Source organism: Panthera leo, chromosome A2, assembly GCF_018350215.1.
Source record: "Panthera leo isolate Ple1 chromosome A2, P.leo_Ple1_pat1.1, whole genome shotgun sequence".
Lineage (NCBI taxonomy): Eukaryota > Metazoa > Chordata > Mammalia > Carnivora > Felidae > Panthera > Panthera leo.
The window spans coordinates 39,487,664-39,502,161 of record NC_056680.1 but is presented as its reverse complement, the minus strand read 5'-3'; the positions used below and the strand labels follow the sequence as shown (position 1 = coordinate 39,502,161).

General features: G+C 44.0%; 1 long non-coding RNA gene across 6 annotated transcripts in view; it reads right to left on the bottom strand.

The window, feature by feature from the left end:
* The window catches only part of LOC122214576, a 37,131-nt gene that overhangs the window by 12,614 nt on the left and 10,019 nt on the right, over nucleotides 1-14,498 (bottom strand). For 4 of the 6 annotated variants that reach the window (XR_006199973.1, XR_006199969.1, XR_006199972.1 and 1 more), the window contains one exon: nucleotides 5,590-5,665. The exons of 1 other annotated variant lie outside the window; for it this stretch is intronic. This is a non-coding gene — a long non-coding RNA (uncharacterized LOC122214576). The remainder of the gene's footprint in view (nucleotides 1-5,589; nucleotides 5,666-14,498) is intronic. One more of the 6 variants, XR_006199974.1, reaches the window with a different exon arrangement.

Genomic DNA, 14,498 nt, shown 5'->3' with positions numbered 1-14,498 from the left:
TGAGCCCCACATTGGATGTAGAGGTGATTTTAAAATAAAATCTTTAAAAAATAAAATAAAATACTCAAAGAACTCATAATTATAATCTTATTGTGCTTTAATTTTGCTTGCTCTCTCTTTAGTAAATTTCTTTTTAGAGAACAACTTTGGCAATCATTTTGGCATCTCCTTTCTCTTGGACAGTTCCATTAGATCATGGATTGTTCCTGAATCATAATCCTAGGTGAATGCTGTTTCTTAGAAGAGTCCAAAGCCCCACATAGATTCCAGCTTTGCTGTTTAAAGCAAGGAACAAAATTTTACCACAATCTTGTCAGAAAACTCTTGAAGATTCTATGATAGAATCAGTCCTCATCATTGCTTTTCAACTTAGGAAAAAAATAATTACTTCCACATAGCAGATTCCATTTGGACCCAAATAAATTGTGTGCTAAAGCCATCTAAAGCTGTAGCTACTGAAACATTCCCCTTGCAATTTGACTTTTTTATTTAATCACTTTGCTCAGAGAAAATGAAAAGGCAAACTCCAAACCAGGGAAGGTTGAATAATCACAAATTCCAACCTTAAGGAATCTGAATTAATGAGATTTCATGGGATTTTTCTTGCCAAGAAAGAACTACCACCTTCCTCCCTTGGGTCTATGATGCTTATAACTTTACTTACAGGCTTACAATATCATTCCCTAGAGAAGGAATTATGGTCAGACTTTAATTTGGATCAACAGATAAAATTAGAAAGTCTCTTGAGGGAAATGTCATTCATTATTTACAAATGTACATAATTAAAGGAAGAAGTTATATACAGAAGAAAGACTGAAGTGTCTGTAGAGCAAAGACTTAAATATAAGTAGAATTCCCTGGAATCTTACCAGGTGCATGCCTGAAATACATTAATTTAAAGTCTACAGGTTGGGGGCACCTGGCTGGCTCAGTTGGTAGAGCATGCAATTCTTGATCTCGGGTTGTGAGTTTGAGCCCCACATGGAGTCTGGAGCCTACTTAAAATAAATAAGTAAATAAGTAAACAAACAAATAAATAAAATAAAGTCTACAGCTTGGGAAAAAAAAGCTTGAGATACATACATCAAACTATTTTTTGTGTGCTTCTCTGTGGATTGAGGAGAGAGATGGTTATGGAGGAAAAGTTTAACTTGATAGAAGAGATGGCTTATGTTTGGTTATTTAAATAATAAATATAGCAAATATTGGTTAGACTCTTTGGCCACCCAGCAACTAGAACACCTTTTGTCTACTTGTAGAATTTCTCATCTTATGGGTCTGAAAATGTCTAAGCCAGAAACTCATTTTTCTGAACCTCCCTTGTAACTAGATGTAGTAATAGAATTTTCAGGAGAAATAGAACAAATAGGTTCTGGGTTTTTGTTTGTTTGTTTGCTTTGTTTTGTTTTGAGAGAGAAAGAAAGAGAGAGAGAAGAAGGAAGGAAGAGAAGGAAGAAGTTTCAGGAATTGGCTTACCTGATTATGGATACCCAGGAAGAGCCAATATTGCAATGCAAGTCCAAAGGCCATCTGTTGGCAGAGTTCTTTCTTGCTTGGGGGATGTCAGACTTTTGTTGTATTCAGGCCTTCAACAGATTAGATGAGGCCCACCTCCACATTATGGGAGACAATCTGATTTCATCAGATGCCGCTCATTTAAATGTTTATCTCATCTGAGCACTGGCTATTATATGTAAGTGATGAATTACTAAATTCTACCCTGAAACCAACACTACACTATATGTTAACTAACCTGAATTTAAATAAATTCTTAGGGGAAAAAAAATACAATACAATACAATACAATACAATACAATACAATACAATATCCCCATACTTACTTAAAAAAAAAAAACAAATAAATGTTTATCTCATCTGAAAATACCCTCATGGAGAAATCCAAAATAATGGTTGGCCAAATATTTGGGCACTGTGGCCCAACCGAGTTGACACATAAAATTAAACATCACAGTGAGATATAGACATTTGACTTAATCCTTACACAGGCTTTGGTTTGCAAGTAAGCACATGTAAAATCCATTCTTCATGTGGGGTTGGTCAAGATATCCAGCTTACAGCAGCAAGATGGCAGCAATTCTGGTGGCAGCACTTGTTGCTAGAGTGGGTAGCAGAAGGGTCTCCACAGAAAGTGTCATGGCTTTGTTAAATCAAGTTTCATTCTTTAGTCCTCCCAGAAATTCAGTGAACTGCTTAGTTCCTTGAATACATCCCTCTTTTGTTTAAACTAGGTGGATTCTGTTGTTTGCAACTAAGAACCCTGAAATTCAGTAAGCATGTTGTATTAGTTACTAATGCATAACAAATTACCCCGGAACTTAATGACTTAAAACAATAATAAACATTCATTATATCCCACATTATCTGTAGATCCAGAATTTTTTTTTTTAAATTTTCTTTATTAATTTTTTTTAACGTTTTATTTATTTTTGAGACAGGGAGAGACAGAGCATGAACAGGGGAGGGTCAGAGAGAGGGAGACACAGAGTCTGAAACAGGCTCCAGGCTCTGAGCTGTCAGCACAGAGCCCGACACGGGGCTCGAACTCACGGACCGCGAGATCATGACCCGAGCCGAAGTCGGCTGCTTAACCGACTGAGCCACCCAGGAGCCCCTGTAGATACAGAATTTGTAAGTAGCTTCACTGGGTGATTCTGGCCCAGGGTCTCTCTTGAGGTTGTAGTCAATTTGTTGGCCAGTGCCATAATCATCTGAAGACTCGACAGGGGCTGGAGGATCCACTTTCAAGATGGCTTATTCACATGGTTGGCCAGTTGATGCTGGCTGTTGGAAAGAGGACTCTGTTCTTCTTGTGTGGGCCTCTCCATATAGCTGCTTGAGCGTTCTCAGCATATAGGCTGTCTTTCCCCAGAAAGAGTGATCCAAGAGAGAAAGGTGGATGCAACAATCCTTTTTATGACCCTGGCTGTGTGAAATCACGTGCTCTCAATCCACTGCATTCTGTCTGTTACAAGAAAGTCGTTAGGTCCAGCTCTTACTCAGAGGGAGGAACATTAGTTTCTACGTTTTGAAGGAGGGGGTGCAAAAGAATTTGTAGTTGTATTTTTAAATTTTCTATGTTGTCTGTTTCAAGATGGCCCCCCAACCATCCTCACCTCCTGATAGTCACACCCTTGTGTATGTCTGTCCTATACTCTGTTACAGTTGTTCTCTTTGACCAATGGTCTCTGGAGAAGTGGGGGTGTGCCCCTACCAAAATTAGGCTATAAAAAGCTGCGTCTCTTTCACTCTTTTGCTGTTTCCCTACCTCCCTTGCTCTGGAGGAAGCGAGCAACCTTGCTGTGAGCAGCCTTACTTATGGAGTGGTCCATGAACTAGAGCCTCTGGCTAACAGCCAACGAGGCGCTGAGGCCGGCCACCAATCGTATGAGCAAGCTGGAAACAGAGCCTTGAGAAGACTGCAGCTCCACGTGACAGTTTGCACCCTTATGAGTCCTCTTGAGACCTTGAACCAGAACCATTCAGCCGACTGGCGCCTGGATTCCTGACCTGTAGAGCCTTCGTGCGATAATGTTTGTCGCTTTAAGTTGCTGACATTTTGGGGTAATTTTTTAATGCAGCAGTAGATAACCAATATATTACCATACGTGTAGCACTATTTTTTCCCAGAAGAAATAAAGGTTTGCATGTGTGTATGTGTAGTGAAAGTGTGTGTGTATAAGTGTGTGCGTGTGCGTGTGCGTGTGCCTTGAAAAGAGAGTGTGAGAATAAAATATAGTTCTACTTAACTCAGCAAAGGCAGGCATGACGCTCTTTCAGTTCTCAGAGAGTATTCTGATATGTCACTAGCCCCCTAGAAATTCTCAACTAAATCTTAGGTTGAAATTATTCTTTTTTAAGGCTGGAGGCTGCTACTGACCAAGCTGTAACTTGCTGCCACCAAGATTGTGTCAAGCAAGGCCTGGGACCCCCTCCCTCAAAATGGGTTGGGGCCATATTGGGCTCCTATATATATTAATGGGTCCTGTGCTTCCAAAGTAGCAACAATTGGGGCACCTGGGTGGCTCAGTCGGTTAAGCGTTGGACTCTTGATTTTGGCTCAGGTCATGATCTCATGGTTCATGAGTTCAAGCCCCACATCAGGCTCTGTGCTGACAGTGCGGAGCCTGCTTGGGATTTTCTCTCTCCCTCTCTTTCTGCCCCTCCCCTGCTCTCTTAAGCAAACAAACAAAAAATTTTTTTTAAATTAGCAATGATTGTTTTTTAATTTCTTGTTAGCCTTATTGCTTTAGAAAGTCTGTAGTCACAGACTATAACAAGTACCTTGTGGGTTATTCAGTCGTATTTTTAGATTTAATAACAAAAACAAATGTACATTTATTTTCAGTTATTCAAGATAATGCAGCACCCATTTGTTCAGTAAACACTAAAAGAAAACTACTGGGTGCCAACCCTGGCCCAGGCCCTGGAACGGGCTTCAAATGTCCTCAGCACTGCCAGAAGAGAGCAAATGCCATTGTTGCAGTAGTAACACGATTAGGGGACGCTAAAGCCCTCCTTTTCCGTGGGGCAAACAAGCCAGCAATCTGTCTCCAAGGAGCCCCACAGGGTGACTTGTGGATTCATCCAGGTCCAGGTTCTGGTCACAGAGCTTTGTAGGCAGCACACCAAGAGCAATCTATGCCCCAAGGGAGAATCTATTAACCACACTCATGAGACTCTTACATAAACCAGAAGGTCAGTTTATTAATTTACAATGAAAATCCTAACTATCACGGGGACCGGGACGCTCAGGCTGGCATGTCAAACCCTAACCTTCCTCCCCCTCCTCCTGGCCTCTCCTCTTCCCTTACTTCATTTCCTGCTGTGACCAACACTTAGTGAGCATGTCCCACGAGCCAGGCACAGGGCTGAGAGCTGGAGAAAGTGGCATATGGAACCAAAAGAGTTCTTGCCCTCAGTCGGAGAAGTAGAAGGAAACCCTAATCGAAACATTCGTGCGAATAAATGCCAGGTCTCTGAGGTTCGTGGAGACCTTTTTGATGATAGCGACCATGAAGGCTCCTGTCCTTGGGACCGTGGGCACTCCCAAACATAAACAACACCATGCACACAATCTCAGGAGGTTCTCAGTCACTCTGAAACCCATGTGGGGAATTAGGGTGCAGCATATCCCCCTCTGTTGGCAGAGCTACATGGGAAGCGGCCAAGTCACAGCCCGAAGTTTGCTTCGAGATCATGGAGTTGAAACAAGGGTGTTATTTGGGTGAATCGAGTGTTCGAGAGCATTAGGCTAAGATCGCCCACAACGTGTCATAAGCGGCTTTGCCACTTGAGATACTCCACCCGTTGGGGGCCTCCCCTAACCTGGAGCAATGCCTGAATGGAGTCCTGCCAGCATTAACCTCGCTCCTCTAAGTGAACAGAGCTGACCAAACCCCACTTGGCCGACGCATCTGTCTTCAGATAGGCCAATACCCTGATCCATGGACAGCCAACATCCCTAGCCTTGGAGTGATACGGTGGCCTTCAGAGGACTCCACATCCACCTATCTTGTCCCTGATCCTTCATGAATAGGTTTCAAGGCTAACCTCGGTGGAGAGCTGTACCTTTCTTACTTGCAAGTTCTTTTAAGCTGTAGTGTTCTGGGCCCAAGCAGCTCCCAGCTGGCTTTTCCAAGAGCATCTGGAACATAAGGAAAGGCAGACACCTGGCTCATCAAAAACCTTTCCAGCCTACCTTTCTCCTCCCCACAAGATAAAGCAGGAGTGGGCCAGCTTTTTATGTAAAGAACCTCCTAGTAAATATTTTAGGTCTCTCTCCTAACTCCTCAACTCTTTTGTGGTGCAGAAAGCAGCTGTAGCTGATACATCTATGAATGAGCATAGCCGTGTTTCAATAAAGCCTTAGGTACAAAAAGCAGGGGGCTGGCCGGATCCAGCCTGTGGTCTGTAGTTTGCTGACCCCTGGTCTAGGAGATAGATGATCATCTTCCCTACGGCTTCTCCCCAGCTCCCTCTGCTCTCCTTCACTGGTCTTCCTGAAGGATTTATTTCCACCATATTTCAGAGGATTTGACAGACAGAGAAAATGGTTCTGTGGCAACAGCAAATGGAAGATTGCTTTCAGCTAGGAAAGGCTTCCCAGCCTCGGTGCTCCGTCCTTCCTACTTTGGGTGCAGAAGTGGTGGGAGAGAGCCGTCAGACGAACAAGGGAAAACATTCAGGACGTCAAAAACGTTTAATGCGGAGAACAGAAGGTTCCAGCAAGGCACAAGGCATCGTGAGGAGTACTTCCTCTTCAGTCAGATAATGACAATAATAGTAACAGCAAGGTAACGCAGATAACATTCGCTGAAGGCTTACCACGTGCCAAATGTTCCCCCAGGTGTTTTTCTAACTATCGTGTGTGGTGCTGGGTTTGCTTTCCAGCCCTGCCACCTTCTAGCTGTGTGACCCCGCTTCACCCTTCCAAGCCTCAGTTTCTCCATCCGTTAAACAGGGGCTGTGGCATAACCTATGAAAAGCACTCAGCACAGTGTCTGCCCCCCCCCCCCCAAGTGCTTGGTAAGAGTTAGACCTTTGTTATTCGAATCTGTAGAGGGGCCAGGCTTGTTCTCCACACCCCCAGAGCTTAGCAATGAAGCCAGTTGATGGAACCCTGGGAAAGAGAGATTCCAACCCCAGGGGAAGCTTGCTGACCCAGCACTTCCGAGATACAGGGTTCTTGTGGGAAGGTTGTAGATTCCTGAAGGACGTGTTGTGTAGTAAAATAAATTTGAGAGATTTTCAGTGAAGCAAAATTAAACAAGTTTCTCAACGGCTGTATTTTTTTAGAGCCCTGAATATATTGCTGTGGTATAGATCACTAAGCAGGTATTATCACAAACAGCTCTTTCCAGATGTATTTACCAGTCGTTTCTTGACTCTAGGGAGCCCGTGGGGATTGGTTTGTCGCAGAAAACCCTTTAGGAAGGTATAGTTGGAGATGTGTGAAAATTGATTGGCTAAGCGAGGTAGTGAGCTTCTCATTAAGGGAAGTGTGCAAGCAAAAGCTGGCTGCTGAAAGGGCAGGCGTGTGGACAGGGTCATCCTGTGGTAGATGACAAGAGGGCTGAGTCAAGTGAAAGGCTCCTATGATTCCTGGCTGCTGGTCTTGTGCCTTCAGGCTCAGGGGGCTGTGCTCATTTTCTGTTCCAGATCTGGAATTTTGGATTTGACTTTGATATCAAGGAAGGAGCTCTTTGGGGTGAAGCAAGGTACTGGACTGTTCTGGTAGCCCCAAGTAATGAGGCCCTGAGGAGCCAGGCTGACCTTCCCCCTGCTTTAGGGTCCCCTCAAGTCTGCTGAGGATCAAGGTATGGGTCACCACGGGCAGTGAAATCACATTGTCTGCTATAACATAAGAGCTCAGGAAATGTTCCTCTTTGAGATCCATCCTCAGTATCCTGAGGTGTCACTGGTCAAGGGCAGACAGCGTGACTGGGGAATTATTAACTGATTGTTATTGAAAAGTGAAGTCTGGTCCACCTTCTGGTCTCCATCACACCCGTGCATACGTGCACGCGCACACACACACATGCTTATACCCCAATTCTAAGGCTACTTGAAGTCTCCCAGTCCTGGCTGAGACATGCTAAAATGTCCCCTGCTCACTCAGAGATGCAGAAGCAACCTGGTTAATAAAACCTTTCAAATCCCCTGTTTTCCACTAAATCTGGACCAACGACAGGACATTCTGGGCTAACAGTAGGACTATTCTCTTTCCACTGGACCCGTTCCTCTTCTCCTACCACTCTTTCCTCCTTGCTGGAATTTTCCCGCTTGTCACCAGAAGGGACCAATTCTAAAGCTGACCTGGTGGATAAAGGCAAGAGGCCCTGACTAGCACTGGGAACACTGAGCACAAGCAGGGGCGATTTTCGAGACTGGAGACAGGTGGGTTCAATAGATGTCGGTTAATAACAGAAGGCGTTTGGATGCTTTTACAAGGAGCAGCTGGGATGTGCCCTCTGCTTCTGACGTCTCCTGTGACGGTAAAAAGTTCTGTATCTCCTGCACAATTAGCAGATTTTCTGCCCATTACATGTAAGTGCCTCCTCCCCCATGTGAATCATCAGGTTGGAGAATGTCTTTGTTGAAAACCCACCTTTCTGGGTGCCTAGGTGGCTCGGTTGGTTGAGCATCCGACTTCAGCTCAGGTGATGATCTCATGGTTCATGAGTTCGAGCCCCACCTCAGTCTTCGTGCTGACAGAGCGGAGCCCACTTCAGATTCTCTGTCCCCCCTCTCTCTTCCCCTCCCCCTCCCCGGCTCACGTTCTCTCTCTCTCTCTCTCAAAAATAAATAAACATTAAAAAAAAAATCACCATTCATTATCATGCTTCTCAACTTCCCGGACAACGGAGTAGTTTATGAGAACCCAAGACCATGATGGCTGTTGGAAACCCCCTCCCCGTTTCCCTCTCTGTCCTGTCATCTCTCCTCAATAGCAGGGCGTGAATCGAGGTTGTTGTTGCTACCTGCCCAGTGACTGCCCGGCCCCCTGTCTGTGAGTGCCCCCTCCCATGCCTTGTTGAGCACATCACTGGTTAAATTGGGGCAGTTTTCCAGTAACAGGAGGTGACCTACAAATGAATAAAAGTTACCTCTTGATCTAGTTTAGTAGATAATGACGACAGAGAATTTTCATATATAGTAAAGAAAGAAGACAGTTTTGTGATTACGGAGATGAACTGAGACACAGGGGAAGGAGACTGCGCACGGAAGGCACAAAAGATCTGAGGATGCATCTAGCAGCAACAGTTACTTGCTGTGTGTTTTGGACAACGTGCTTGACTTCTCTGGGTCTTATACGTGGGGCAAATTATACCATGCAGACATCTTTTCTCCCTTTTTCTTCGTTTCTTTTGTCTTTCCAAAGAAAATTACAGGAATAGCAGATCCTATTTCCTGTTGTTTTGGTGGAGGTGCCAATCATAGAAATATCCATCACCTGCCACCTCCCCCTTCCTTCAGTGGCCAGTAAAATAGGGACATCCGAACGAGGCAGGGCTCCTTCTTAGGATTTTGTGTATAAATGCCTCTTGGAAGAGAGACCCTCTCCCTTCCCTCTGCCGAAGTGAAATGATGAAAGTCTGGATTTCTGGGTAGAGGCTCCCTGTCCTTCTAAGATTCCACCCTTCCCCTCCCTCCTCTCTCCTGGGGTAGGGGGGCGGGAGGGGGGCGGGAATAAAGCCAAAGCTCAGAAGCAGATCTGTAAGGAGGGAAGCCCAACAGCAGGTGTTTAAGTTTCTTTTGAATCCTCTTTTGTAACTGTTATTACTTTTTGATTTTGATTTTGATTTTGGTTTGGGTACTGCATTAGAACAAAAGGGTCTTTAAAGGTTGCTGGGTCAACTTTTGTTGTTTTCCCGATGAATAAAATGGGGTCAAGGGAGGCAGTACCTCCCCTCAAGCCTCCAGCTTCTAAGCAGGACTGACAGTGCAGGCTTTGGACTTGAAGGCTGGAGCTCCTGGCTTCGTGGCCACAGTGGTACCTCAGCTTTCTGTTAGGCTAGTCAAGTGACTCATAGGCTGCGTATGAGCATGATTCCCAAGTCACTAGATGGTGACTCCCTCACCTCACTGTCTCCAAATCCTTCTTATCTTGCTCTCTACCCTTCACCATTCCAACGGTGTCTGGAATACCACTGTGGTACTGATTCCTTTGAGCTCTTTTCTTGGTGCTTCTTACGGAAGTGGTAATACAGAAAACTAATTTAAACTACTGGATGAATTCCTTTTAAGACCCTCTTTCATCAGGAATAAAAAGAAAGAAAGAAAAGGGCTTCCGGTATCTTGGGAGAATGGATTAGAGAAGGGCATAATGTATGGGAAAGAGTCCAAAAGAAGGAAAATGGTATACAAAGGGGAATTCGGTGCTCCTGAAGACAGACTGCTTCACTTTTAGAATCCTCCTCTTCTCTCCATCACCATATCTCCCTTCTTTGTGGTCCTACATAGAGTCAAAACTGCCGAGCTTGCAGCAGTTCCCTCCTCTTCTCCAAAGCTGCAGAATCTACCTCCTGCTTCAAAGGCTGAAAATGCAACTCACTTTCCCAGTTTGCTTGCAGCTAGAGCATGTGATCTATGCCTGACCAGTTAGACATCAAGGAGACTCTGGTGGTGTTGCTTCTGGGAGGGTCTTTTCTCCTTGATAAAGGAGAGGTGCACAGGGGAAAATCTCTTTTATTTCTGCTTTAGAATGTGGTAACACAGAGACATGATAGTTGGAGCTGTTGCAGCCATCTTGCCATCATGAGGAGACATGTCTAAGACAAAGGCCACCACGTTGAAGTTTATGACATGGAAGGCTGCAAAGACGCAGGGTCCTAGATGACACTGTTTCTGTACAGAAATAACCCTAGTACAGCCCAAACACTGGATTTCTTGTTATATAAGATAGTGAATATTCTTTATCACATAAACCACATTTAATTGGGTGCTTCCTTTCTTGCCACCCCAAATCATTCTATTACCATGTCTCAGACTTGTTTCTAAGAAGTATCCTTAATGGAATATAGTTTTGTCTCTAAAATAGAGAGTTTTTTAATGTTAGTTTGCTTTTTTTTTTTAATTGCTGGAGGTTCTATTTGGTTCTTGTCAAATCTAGTGGGTGACTTGATACTTTCCTGTCCCATGTAGCTATCTTTGACCTTGTCTTTTATTTCTGTAAATATATTATGCATGCCTACTTTATAAGATGTTCCTGATAACTCTACTCTATAACCTCATTGCAGGATTATTTCTGCTGGCTGCTATTTCTGCTTGTTCTTCATAGAGACTTATTCTTTTTATCCCTGGTTATCTTTGATTATATGCTGTTCATTGTACCTAAAGAATAATTGTAGGAGTAATTTGAAGTCTTAGGTAAAGGTACCTTCCTCCAGAGAGGATGTGTGTCTGAATTTGTCAGGTGTTTGGGGATCACCTTAAACCAGGTTTGAGGCTTGAGGTTTCCCAGAACACCAGACACTGGCTTCTGGCTGCAAATCCACAAAGCATAGGTTACTTCTGGTTCACCTCTTCCCTGAGTGTATAGGGCCATGGTGGGGTGGGGGGTGGGGGGAGAGGGGGGACAGGTCTCTTTTATTATAGAGAGGGTCTCTAATTAGCCTGCCCTTTTGATTTCTGCCTCCTTTTCCCCCCAAGACCATCAAAACAAAAGTTCACATTGCTGGAATCAGCTAATGCTCTTGGTTCACAAGTGACTTCTGTGCTCCCCTTATCTCTTTAGGGTCCTGTTTTCCCTTCAGTTTTGGCCTGCTGGTTTCTTACTGTATCATGAACTCTTAAGTGCTTGTAAGATACTCAATTTATTCAGCAAGTTTTCTTGTTTTCCAGAGGAGGGCTGGTCCAAACAAACTAACACACCGTGAACAGAATTGCAAGTTTTTCTTTGTCCTTTTGCCAAGTTCTCTGTCGATGACGAAACTGTGTCTTCAGGGTCCTCATCAGTTGGTTTTTCCTGTCCATGGGCCTGGCATTTCCTTGCCTGTCTCTTCTGACTGCTTTGTCCTACTCTTGATTTTGCTTCCCTCCTGATTTTTAAAAATTTTTTTACTTTTTAAAATTTACATCCAAATTAGTTAGTATATAGTGACATTCCTTCCTGATTTCTAGCCTTCAACCTGATTTCTGCTTGCCCTGTCCCCTGGCACTTATTCATTCCAACTTCTACTGGGGGTTTCTGTGCTGACTTGGGTATAATAGGGTCCCAGCTACTCACCCAGCTCTTGACACCTCAGCTGAGTCTGGATCCAGGACCTTATATTTGCCAACATTGGCCCCTCAAGTGCCTCCCTTCTTTTTTATTTTTTTTTAAGTTTACTTATTTATTTTGAGAGGGAAAGGGAGAGAATGTGCATGAGTGGGAGAGGAGCAGAGAGGGAGAGAGAGAGAGAGAGAGAGAGAGAGAATCCCAAGCAGGCTTCTCACTGACAGCACAGAGCGAAGCCGGACATGGGGCTGGAAGCCATGAACCATGAGATCATGACCTGAGTCGAAATCAAGAGTCGGCCACCCAACCGACTGAGCCACCCAGGGGCCCCATGCCTCCCTTCTTTATAATATCCTGGCTACCCATCTGACCTTGACTCTTCTGATTAATTCTCCTTTCCTTTCTAGAGTCACCTGCTGCTTTGGCATCACCTACCTGGTTCATGGCACCACCTTAGGCTTCCCTTGATTGAATATTTTAAGTAGATGGACTTAAGGCTGAGTCTATTTAATTACCTTGGTCAGATAGAGAATCACACTGTGGGGGACCTCACGGTTTTTTTATACTAATGAGTAACTCTTAGATTTTAATCTTCCTTTAAAATGTAGAGAGCCAAAGTTTATGATAAAAAAGAAATTGAAAATGGCAACAACAACAACAAAATCAGACCTGTTCTTAAGACTTTTCTTTGGGTTTTGAGAGTCTATTTGGCCACCCACAAGAAACAAGCAGTTAAGGATAATGATAGAGGGCACAGTCTTATAAATCTAGTGGGCCCAGGTTTAATACCATTTCCACCCCTTATTAGCTGTGTGGATTTGTACAATTCATCCTACTCTTCTTAATGTGTATTTCTTCACCCATAAAATGGTGCTAATATTTCCTTCTTCATGAAGTTGTTATGGGCAAAAAGAGATAAAAAGGCATGTTTAGCACAGTTCCTGCCATCCATAATCACTCAATTAAAGGCATTATCATTATCACTGTTATTATTAACGGTAGTAGGGTCTCCCTTCCTTCCCAATACTTCACAAACCGGGTTGTCATGTGCCTGCTCATCCTTTATTCTGGCCTGTAATCTCCACCACCTGAAGCTTGACTTCATTAAGCAACAGTGTGGTGGTAATTATTCCCCAATGGCCCTGGCTAAAACTCGCATGTTCCTCTGGCTCTTACATGGTCACGTTTGTGTAATAAGGTGACTAGTTGAAACAAGTCCTGGTTCGTGAGGTTCAGGGCTTGCGATATGAGGCAAGTTACATTCATGGTTGAAAGACGTCTTGGTTTTTTATGTCCAAGAGTTGTTTTTCAAAAGATAGGAAGCCCAACAGAAGACAAAGATAATTAGGCTCCTGCTAGGATATACATGGCCTTCTGTGTCTTTGGTATAGACACTGAAGGATTTTAAGACTAAATGGGTCATATCCAGCCGCCTCATTTGCCAGATAAGGAAACCAAGACTCAGAGACATGGAGTGACCTGCCCAGGGCCACACAGTCTATTGGTGGCAAAGCCAGAACAAGAATCCAGATCCTGGTTCTATAATTAACCAGCCATATGGGGACTCACTTCTGATGAATAGAATGTGAAAAAGTGACACTGTGTGATTCCTGAGGTTGGGTCATAAAAAGAATATATTTTTTCCTGGTTCTCTCTGTTTCTGTCTATGTCCAGCCACCAGGTTTCAAGGACACTGAAAGGGAGGTCTGCTGGGGAAGAACTGGGGCCTGTCACCAACAACCAGTACCAACTTGCCAGCCATATGATTGAGCCACCTTGGAAGTTGACTTCTAGTCCCAGTCAAGCCTTCAGATGACATTAGCCCGGGAGGAAATCTTAACTGCAACCTCATGGGAGATGGATGGCAGGTGAGAACCACATAGTCAAGTTTCTCTCCAACTCCTGTCGCACAGAAACTGTGGGAGATGCTGCATTTTTATTATTACCCTAAGCTATTACATTTTGGGGTAATCGTTAAGCTATACTAGGTAACTAATATGCTACAGTAATTAATACTAATATTTAATTTAACACTAATATTTACCCAGGACTTTTCGAGTTGGAAGTGATGAAAATCCAGTTCACTGGTGAGAAAGGGAGAGAGAGAGAGAGAGAGAGAGAGAGAGAGAGAGAGAGAGAGAATTATTGGTCCTTTACTTGGGAAAACCAGAGACTAGCTTTAGAGATGCCATGTTGTCAAATGATGTCATCAGGATTCTTTTTCTCATCGTCTCTCTGTTGGTTTCTCTTTTGTGACTTCACTCTGATGGGATCATTCTCTCCCTCCACAAAGACACTTTCTCAGGACACCTGAGTTGGTTAAGTGTCCAACCTTGGCTCAGGTCATGATCTCATAGTTCATGAGTGCAAGCCCTGTATTGAGCTCTTTGCTGTCAGCACAGATCCCGCTTTGGATCCTCTGTCTGCCTCTCTCTCTCTCTCTCTCTCTCTCTCTCTCTCTCTCTCTCTCCCCTGCTTGTGTATGTGTGCATTCTCTCTCACTCTCTCAAAAAAAAAAAAAAAAAGACACTTCTCTATACAGTATGGGTTAGCCCAGCCAGAGGCAACCCAGGGTTTCTTCATTCCGGCTTAATGACCATAAGAGAAGCACAGGACTTCTCTCCCCCAACAGTCATGTATATTCCTAGGAAATACTATAATTGGCCAAGTTTGGTCCCCATGCCTGTGTCTTAGCCACTCACTGTAGCTAGAGAAATGGGGAAATATGACTGGTCGCCAATACCTTGGCCACAACTAA